The 10,392-nt window shown below is 38.1% G+C and overlaps 1 pseudogene; it reads right to left on the bottom strand.

Moving 5' to 3' along the window:
* Positions 1–2,128: 2,128 nt before the first annotated feature.
* LOC136144130 (heterogeneous nuclear ribonucleoprotein K pseudogene) overlaps positions 2,129–10,392 on the bottom strand; it is a 99,687-nt pseudogene continuing 91,423 nt past the window's right edge.

The following is a 10,392-nucleotide window of genomic DNA, read 5'->3' as shown; positions in this document are numbered from 1 at the left end:
GTCAATTTAATATTGAATAGTTCTCAGTTCACGTGAATTTGAAAGCTGTTTTGGCCAGTTTCTTTAAATGTAAGCACTTTTTATTAAAAATAAATAGAGCTCTTTATAAACCCAATTTTGATAATAACTTTTAGAAGCAGAGATACCTCATGTGTATAATTTGTACACAGACACAAGCAGTCAAAGCTAGGGATCTCATGGCTTCACTTAAAAGCTAGTTATGAGTCAGGTATTAGGATATAAATTTACTAGCTTACAAACAGTTTGAGTATATTAAAGTTTTTGTTCAGATGACTAAAGCTTACTATCTGTGCGGAGGGATCATTCCCAGCGATTTGAATTTTAAAACTGCCACTTTTCCCCTCTTTGTTTCAGGTCCTGTATGATTGAGTTAAATAAGTCCTTGCAGCCTATATTTACATTTCTGGCTTTTAGAGACTTGCAAGAGAAAGTCAGTTGTTTTTAGTTTTCCAAAGAATGATTCTGTCAGCTAAAGATACTAGTATCAGTGACAAAATTCTAATGAAACAAATTTATTTTATTGGTATTATGTTTTAGAATTTTATAGCTTAATATATCATGTTTTCAAAGGTTTGTATGAGGCACTCAGCAAACATCTTTCTAAGACTACAAATTAAACCCAAAGTAAAATCACTATCTTTATCTTATTAGCCCTTGTATGTTAATTTCTATTTTTTTAACATAATTTAAGATTATTTTATTTCCTTACAAGAGGAACTTTTTAACAAATGTTGCAGGTGTCAATCAACCCTTGTTCAAAATAGGGCACACATCAAATCTAGCATTATGGGTTTTATTTGGCAGTGAACTTTTAACTATTTATACAAAAGCCAAGAGATACTACACAAAACATCCACGGGAATTCTTTTCATCTTTTTTGGAATTGTTCACAAACATTTCCTACATAACCCAACATACAACAGGGGAATGGTACATCTTTTCCTTTCAATGTGCATACAGTGGAAAAACAAGAATATATACATACATGTGTATATATTTTACAAAGTTTAACTAAGAGACACAATTAATCTGATAGTTTAAATCTATAGGTGAGAAATTATCTAATAAAAGCAATCAGAATTTAGAATCAGTCACTTCCATAACCAAGTATTATTCTAATTGCTGAAACTTGCTATTAAGCTTCTGGTATATACTTATACCACTATTCCATCAACTGTGTTGCTCCCCACCTTGGTTCTTCACAAACAGAAAATCGTTGCAAAGTAGGGGCAAGTATTTGCAAAAACAAACAAAAATCCCCAGCTTATTGTAAGCATGAATGTGTGGTGGAATTTCCTCCCAAGCAATGGGCTTTCAAATTGTTAAGAATCACAAGAACTGAGTGTGTCAAGATATTTTGCCTAAGTTCAAGAAAAGATGCCATTTATTTATATCCAACAGAGGACTGAAAATTTAGTGTTCCATTTGAGGGTAGGTTGGGGGGAATTCAGCCATTTGAAAATGACCATCTTAAAAAAAAATGACCACCAAAAATAAGTTCACTAAATTTATTTTAAAAATCATAAAATGTTTCTTACAAAAGAGCATTACATTCTGCACACTGCTCTGAATAGAAGCCAGAAACATAGGGACTACTGTTACTTTTCCTCCCTGTCCCACCACCCCAAATGTTACAGTGACCACAAAGCAAAATATTCACAATAATTACATGGGAGGGGATGGGGACCTCTTTAAACCGCCAACAAGGAACAAAAACTAAAATTCATGCACTCTGCTGCTGTTTCAAAATTTCAATGTTAGTTTTTGGACACCCTTCCCCACCCCCAACCCTGTTTGTAAGGAACTAAAACATTACATCTGGTGAATAGCAAAGATTTTACTACATCTCAAATGCAGAACACCTATGAAGCAGAGGAATGTTGGCTTTTTAAACAGAAGCAGATTGAAAAAACAAAACAAAACAAAAAGATGCAGGACTCCTTCAGATCATCACTGCTGCTGCTGCTGCTGCTAAGTCGCTTCAGTCTGTCTGACTCTGTGCGACCCCATAGAGGGCAGCCCACCAGGCTCCTCTGTCCGCCGGATTCTCTAGGCAAGCGTACTGGAGTGGGTTGCCATTTCCCTCTCCATCAATTCTTCACTAGTCTTAGAAAAACTTTCCAGAATACTGCTTCACACTGATCTGCAGCAAATACTGTACATTTTGTATCTGGTCCTGTGTTCCTGTAATGGTAATGATCTGATCTTTGGATCCTTCTAAAGGCTCGTTAATTTTGATCACAGATTTTGACTCATGACGGATTTGTTTACTCCGCTTACCACCTTTGCCAATAAGATCCAGCCAAATCTTTGGGAATACTTACTTGTGGAGTAATAATAGGTCCACCAAGATCACCATATGAGGCACGACCTCCTTCATAGGAATAATCATATCCAGAGCCACCCTGTGGTTCAGAAGCCATTTGCCACTCTGATGGGCTCCATGTATCTATTTCAGAGCCCCAGGTTTTATCAGCACTGAAACCAATCATTCCATGGTAATGGTCTTCAGGTCTTCCTCTTCTGTAAAAGGCCATTAGATCTCCTCCTGTAGGTGGTGGTGGTGGTGGAAGAGGAAAATTCCGAGCTCTACTACCACCCCAGCCACCTCCTCCAGGAGGGGGTGGAGGAGGTCCTTGATGAGGTCTCATATCATCATAATCTCCTCTGGAAGGAGGCATGGGACCCCCACTCAGACCAGGTGGCAGTCCATCAAAGCCACCTCTTCCCTGAATGAGAACTCCCACAGGACATCCATGGCAGTCATCAAACATCATTGTAAAATCAGCATAGTCATAGGTTTCATCATAAAAATTGGGATGGTGAGGCTGAGTGTGTCCTTTGATCGGAAACTCAGATACAAGATCAAGGATGATCTTTATGTACTCTCCAAACCTGTAAGGTTTTCCTCCGATAAGAACGACTCTGTCAGTGGATTGAGGACAACATTCCTGGAAAAGTTTGATTGTTGTCTGAGTGTTCTCTCTAAGTTCTTTGATTTTAGCACCTTTGACTCCAATAATTCCTCCTGTGGGGCTCTGATGAATCAACAGTCTCATCTCACAGTCAAAGTCGCTTCCTTTATAATTTTGGCAATTTAAGCATTCCACAACATCAGATTCGAGTGGGACCTGGCTGGTTGCAGTGGATGATTGCAACTGCAGACCATCTTCCAAGGTAGGGATGGTTTTTTTCAGAATTTCTCCAATCATTTCAGTATCAGCACTGATACTCAGTATGCGCTGGGGGTCACTGCCATCTGGGACTGAAACACTGGCATTGTAGTCTGTACGGAGAGCCTTAATATTCTTGCTTCCTTTTCCTATCACTGCTGCAGCATTCTTGCTCTGAAGCAGAATGCATAATTCAACCATCTCATCAGTGTTTCTAGACCTTTTAATAGCTTGTTCCTCTTCCATATTTTCAGCAGGGCATTTACCAAATTCAGCACTGGTTTTGGTAAAGATTTCCTCTGTTCATTTTCCATTCTCTTGTATTCAAGGGACGCACCAATCAGCTGTTAAATATATCTTTCCAGAGAAGAACTGTTCTGGGCAGGACCAGTTGATACCCTAGTGTTGTAGTATCTCTGCAAGGCTACCGTCCCTATGCCACAGTGCTTCCTCAGCCAGTCACAGCGAGACAGAGAACATAGTTTCTAGTTTTTATTTACTTTATATAGCTCAGATAACTCTATGATAAACCTAGACAGTGTATTAAAAAGTGGAGATATCATTTTGTCAACCAAGGTCTATATAGTCAAAGTTGTTTTTTTTTTTTTTTTTTTCCTAGTAGTCATGTATGGATGTGAGAGTTGAACCATAAAGAAAGCTGAGTGCCTAAGAACTGATGCTTTCAAATTGTGGTTCTGGAGAAGACTCTTGAGAGTCCCTTGGACAGCAAGGAGATCAAAACAATCAATCCTAAAGGAAATCAGTCTTTAATATTCATTGGAAGGACTGATGCTGAAGCTGAAATTCCAATAATTTGGGGACCTGATAGGAAGAGCTGACTCATTGCAAAAGACCCTGATGCTGGGAAAAATTGAGAGCAAGAAGAGAAGGAAGCAACAGAGGACAAGATGATTGGTTGGCATCACTGACTCAATAGACATGAGTTTGAGCAAACTCAGGGAGATAGTGAAGGACAGGGAAGCCTGGAGTGCTGCAGTTCATGGGATCACAGACAGTCAGACCAGAGTTAGCAACTTTGCAACAGTAAATGCTCATATTGACATCTGTAAGACACATTGAGGGGCTTTGCTGGTGGCACTAGTGGTAAAGAACCCACCTATCAATGCTGGAGACATAAGAGACATAGGTTTGATCCCTGGGTTGGGAAGATTCCCTGGAGAAGGAAATGGCAACCCACCTCAGTATACTTGCCTGGAGAATCCCATGGACAAGGAACCTGGTGGGTTACAGTCCATAGAGTAGGAAAGAATCAGGCAAGACTGAGCGACTAACACTGACACTGTCAAGACCAATTGAGGGGAAGCAAAGACCACAAAGGAAGCTTTGCAAATGAGTTTTTCTTACTTTTAAACAATAGAAGGATTTTTTGTTTGTTTGTTTTGTTTTGTTTTTGAAATGCAGCTGTTTATAATGTGAGCACTCTAGATTCACTAATTAGTTTCTCCAGTTTTAAAGGATTCATCATTTAGTTATCAATAAAACATACATCAATGGTGATTTAAACAATTAAGACACAAAAGATTGCTCCATAAGAGAGTCGGGGAGGATGTAACATAAATCCAGGGAATTTACTCTCAAAAATAGTATGGCAAAAGTCAAGTTTTCAAAAACATAAACAAACAAAACACACAAATATAAAATGTCCTGGGAAGATCAGTTAGAATATTTTCATCTCAGAGACATCAAGAAATGGAAGTTTCCCCCAGAAGGCCTTTGTTTAAGGTTTTATTGGCTTTTAGTCTTAATTGCACAGGCAACAAAAGAGTCCACTTAAGTTTTAGGGTGAGAGCTCCTTTAATTTCCAATTGAGTAAATAATTGTAAGTTTCGTATGTACATTTACTTAGCTGGGGTATTGCCAATTTCTTGTTCCTTTTTCTTTTATTTAGACACCTTGATTTCCCATCTGAAATCAGTTTGTGGAGATAAAATTGCTAGTGACAACAGTGTGGTGGACCAGTGTGTGCTGCTTGAGAGCTTAACTTCTCCGGTTTTGCTCCAGAGTTGTTTTAGCCCTGTTACATGCCTTGGGTGTCCCAGTAGAGTATAAGCCCTCCATGGTCAATCCTTATGTGCATTTCTGGTTGACTAGTTTGTTAATTATATCAGTGAGTTTCCCTATAGGAACAAGCCAAGCCATGTGAGGGCTTGCCTCTACCAAGTTTCTCAGACACCTGAGACAGCCATTGCCAGTCAGGAGGAGAGAATCCCTTCTTCAGAGATCAGAAGGTCTCATAAGGTTTCAATTTTATTTTAACAAACTCTATTAAGGTAGTCAACTCAAGGAAAAATGACAGGCAAGTCTTTCCCCAAATAACTCGGTCCCAACTTGCTCAGTGTTTAACTGGGCAATTCTTCCCAGCTTCTAAACCAAGGCTAACCACTAAGTAACCAAACTGAATCTTCCCAGCGCCTTAACCCTGAGGAACATCTGGTCAGCTCCTAAACTGAACAGAACTTCCTAGTCCTTCAACTGAGAATATCCCACCCACTGTCTATACTGAGAAATCCAGATACCATTTCTCAAAAACAAGTTTCTAGGATAACTGATTCCCCCCACTGAATAAAACTCAGGATCACCAGCCAATATAGGAAATCCAAGAACTAGGAGAGACTGACTCAAATCCTTCTGGATTCCCTAATGTGATGTATGGGCACAAGAGGCCTCTGCTGGTACCAAGGCTCTGGATCTTCATAGAGTTCAGAGAGAGGCGAGGAGTCTACTCTGGGTCCCTTCATGGTCACCAAAAATGTTGACTTAAAAACAGAAAGTTATGTTTTTATTTGGTGGGAATTTTTATGACTTTAAGTCCAAGAGAGAGCATTTCAAATAACCCTGAGATAACTTCTCCAAGGAGGTATGGGGAAGAGTCAGATTATATAGAGGAATGCAACCACAAGTAGTCCAAACATCAAAAGATGATTGTTAATTAATAAAACCTCTATGCAGGACTAGAAGCAATAGTTAGAAACAGATGTGGAACAAGGCTATATATTATAACCCTGCTTATTTGACTTATATGCAGAGTATATCATGTGAAATGTCAAGTTGGATGACTCACAAACTGGAATGAACATTGCTGGGAGAAATATCAACAACCTCAGATATGCAAATGATACCACTAATGGCAGAAAGTGAAGAGAAACTAAAGAGACTCCTGATGAAGGTTAAAGAGGAGAGTGAAAAGGCTGGCTTAAAACGCAACTTTCAAAATATGAAGATTATGACATCTGGTCCCATCACTTCATGGCAAAGATTTTGGGAAAAGTGACATACTTTATTTTCTTGGGCTTCAAAATCAATAAGTATGGTGACTGCAGACACAAAATTTAAAGACACTTGTTCCTTGGAAAAAATGTAGGGCAAAACTAGACAGTGTATTAAAAAGCAGATACATCACTTTGCCAACAAAAGTCCACCTAGTCGAAGCTATGATTTTTCAGTAGTCATGTGTGGATGTGAGAGTTGAACCATAAAGAAGGCTGAGTGAGTGAGTGAGTGAAAATCACTCGGTCATGTCCAACTCTTTGTGACCCCATGGACTATACACAGAATTCTCCAGGCCAGAAAACTGGAGTGGATAGCCTTTTCCTTCTCCAGGGGATCTTCCCAATCCGGGATCAAACCCAGGCCTCCTGCATTGCAGGCAGATTATTCACCAGCTGAGCCACAAGGGAAGAAAACTGAGCACCTAAGAATTGATGCTTTAGAATAGTGGTTCTGGAGAAGCCTCTTGAGAGTCCCTTGAACAGGAAGGAGTTCAATCAATCCTAAAGGAAATCAATCCTGAATATTCATTTCAAGGACTGATGCTGAAGCTGAAACTGAAGCTCCAGTACTTTGGCCACCTGATGCAAAGAGACCTGACTAATTGGAAAAGACCCTGATTCTGGAAAAGACTGAAAGCAGGAGGAGAAGGGAGTGACAGAGGAGCAGAGTGTTGGATGACATCACTGACTCAGTGGACATGAGTTTGAGCAAGCTCCAGAATTGATGAGGGACAGAGAAGCCTGGTGTGCTACAGTCCATGGGGTTGCAAAGGGTCAGGCACAACTTAGTAACTGAAACACATCAACAGCAACAAAAGGAAAACCAGGTATCTCAAGTTAAAAAAGTTAGCACTTTCTATGTATGGCAAGATGCAAGAGTCTAAGTTCAGTGTAATCATTCCTTTCTTATGTATCTCAAGCTATCCTGCATTTTTCACATCCTCCCAAGCTAAATAGGGAGTGGCTGCAGCTAAATGGTTGCTGGATAGCAGATATTATTCTCCCAACTGGGCATCCTCTGGACTCAGAAATCCACCTTTTGATACATAGGATCACTGATGGCTGTGACATACTTGTTTACTGGCATGACAGGAGATATTCCATTTCTCAATGGTTTCAATTACTGTGAAATGTTAATGTCAATATAGTGGCTTTCCTGACAGCTCAGTTGGTAAAGAATCCACCTGCAATGCAGGAGACCTCACATCGATTGCTGGGTTGGGAAGATCCACTGGAGAAGGGATAGGCTACCCACTCAAGTATTCTTGGCCTTCCTTTGTGACTCAGCTGGTAAAGAATCTGCCTGCAGTGTGGGAGACCTAGGTTTGACCCCTGGGTTGGGAAGATCCACTGGAGAAGGAATATCCACTCCAATATTCTGGTCTAGAGAACTCCATGGGCTGTGTAGTCCATGGGGTTGTGAAGAGTCAGACACTTCACTTCATGTGTATTTTCATATAATTCTCACACCATTTATATATAATATTATTGTATGATTCAAACAATATATATATACATATATATACTCACAATCTCTATAATGATATATATAACAACCCCAGTCTTACACCTATGTTTTCCTGATTCCCACTTGTTCTTTATAATCAAAGATATTTCCAAAATCAAAATTTTGATCTTTGTTCACTCTTTTTTAAAAATTTTATTTATTTATTTCCATTTATTTTTATTAGTTGGAGGCTAATTACCCTACAATATTGTAGTGATTTCTGCCATACACTGACATGAATCAGCCATGGATTCACATCTGTTCCCCATCCCGAAACCCCCTTCTAGCCCCCCTCCCCAACCCATCCCCCCTTGGTCATCCCAGTGCACCAGTCCCAAGCACTTGTCTCATGCATCCAACCTGGACTGGTGATCTGTTTCACACTTGATAATATAAGACTTCCAAATCCCTGTTAATCATGGTTAAGGTAAAATATGTAGTGTGTCTTATATTCAAATGAACTTACTGGGATCTCCATTTAATTTATTTTATACACACACACACACACACACACACACACACATATATATATATATATATATAATTTCAGTTTCTAGAAAATACATTATTTGATTTTCTGTGTCCCTTTACTACTCTTTCATTTTGCTGGAAATACCTATCTGTTTCCATTCAGGTTTTACATATTAGTCTAATATCCCTTGCCATTATTGGTCCTACATTGGTAAGTAAAGCAAACATCATTCTTGTTCTAATGGAATTTCTATTCTCACAATTAAGTAAGACTTAGGAGTAATAAACAAACAGACAAAATCATTCTTTTTAAATAGGAGACATTCAAAAATAATATTGAGTTAAGTGCAAAATAAGGTGATAGTAGTTGAGGAATAACTTCTGGTAGAGATAACCTAAATTTTGACCTGAAGGAATGAAAGGATAGAGAAAATCAGACATAAAGTATCTGAAATGGGAAAGAACATAGCATATACTAGAGTCAATCAGAGAACTACTGATTCTAGAAAATAGCGAGTCATGGAGAGAGTAAAGTGACAGTAGATAAGCAGAAGTAGGCCAGACAAGAATCAGTCCCATTGTCTATTTTAGTCTAAGTCAATGAGAGATATTGGACAGCTAAGTGGCATGACCTCATGTTTTGGTGTTTTGAATAGAGTAGTTTGGAGAAGAGCAAGAATGGCAGAGGACTCAAATGTGGGTAGAAGAGTCATACTTGATAGAAAAAAAAAAAAAATATATATATATATATATATATTAAAGTGCTTGTTTCAGCTAGTTTAAGACCTGAATTTTGTGTTCATGCAGTTAATGGTGATCTAGCCATCTCTTTCTGTGATTTGATTTTTTTGTCTTAAGAAAATTTAGCTGTCCAAGTTTTGAGTTTCAACAATCATTAAAAAAAAAAAAAAAAGGCACTGTAAAAGATAGACAAAAATGCTTGATAAAGAAAGATATTTCAGTTTGAGTGTTGGAATATTTTCAGTCACATATAAATTAAGATGTAGAAGTGTAAGGAATTAACTATATTTGCAGTACACTTATGAAAATGATCATGGAACATAGAATCTATGCTATAGAAGGTTAAGTTAATGGAATTGATATATTAGGTGAATGAAATGATGGGCTTGATGGATTAGATATTGATGAATTCAAAGTTTTGTAGCACTGAAAATCCAAAGCACATGAACTTGAGTACTGAGTGATGGTTCTCAGGGTGTGTGCTTGCTCTTAGTTGCTCAGTCATGTCCAACTCTTCATAGCACAATGAACTGCAGCCTTCCAGGATCCTCTGATCTTGTGAAATACTTGAATCCTACAACCCTAGGTGGTATTGTTATTAGTGATCATGGGCTCTGTGGTTTGTAACTGAGGGTGAGTGTTTGAGATTGTATATAGGAAAAACTGGAAATGAAAAATATAAACTCTTGGATGAATCCTCCACATTGAAATTGAAGACATTGATGTCACAGGAATAGTGGAAGAGAAGAATAATGAATAAAGTATTCTTAAATCTTCCATGTAAAGATTACAAAGGGATCAGTAGATCCCTGAATTCCTGCATTGGAGAGAGGAAGAGAAAACAGATCTTTAAATAGAAGATAACATTTTAAGCACACAGTTTTAGAGAAGGAAGTTAGAGAAATGGTTTGGGTATCATTACTGATATCAAGGAGAACAGATATCTCAATTGTTGGCTATGATATATTTAAGACAAAAAAGACTGCATGGAAAGAGTTGCAAGGAATTCTTATCATTTTTTCTAATTACTCTGCTTTTTATTTAGAGTTATAAAATCTATTAAATTTTTCAGTTTGCAAATTGTTATTTGAATAAAGAGCATATTTTATACATTTTACCAAGATTGTTGGTCAGCTTGTTTTATTTTCTGTCTACAATTTTAAAACTTAGAGAAAACTTTGTTTTCAGT

The sequence above is a fragment of the Muntiacus reevesi genome, chromosome 11, assembly GCF_963930625.1.
Source record: "Muntiacus reevesi chromosome 11, mMunRee1.1, whole genome shotgun sequence".
Taxonomy (NCBI): Eukaryota; Metazoa; Chordata; class Mammalia; order Artiodactyla; family Cervidae; genus Muntiacus; species Muntiacus reevesi.
Note: the sequence above shows the minus strand (reverse complement) of the source record. Positions and strands in the feature narration are given on the sequence as shown.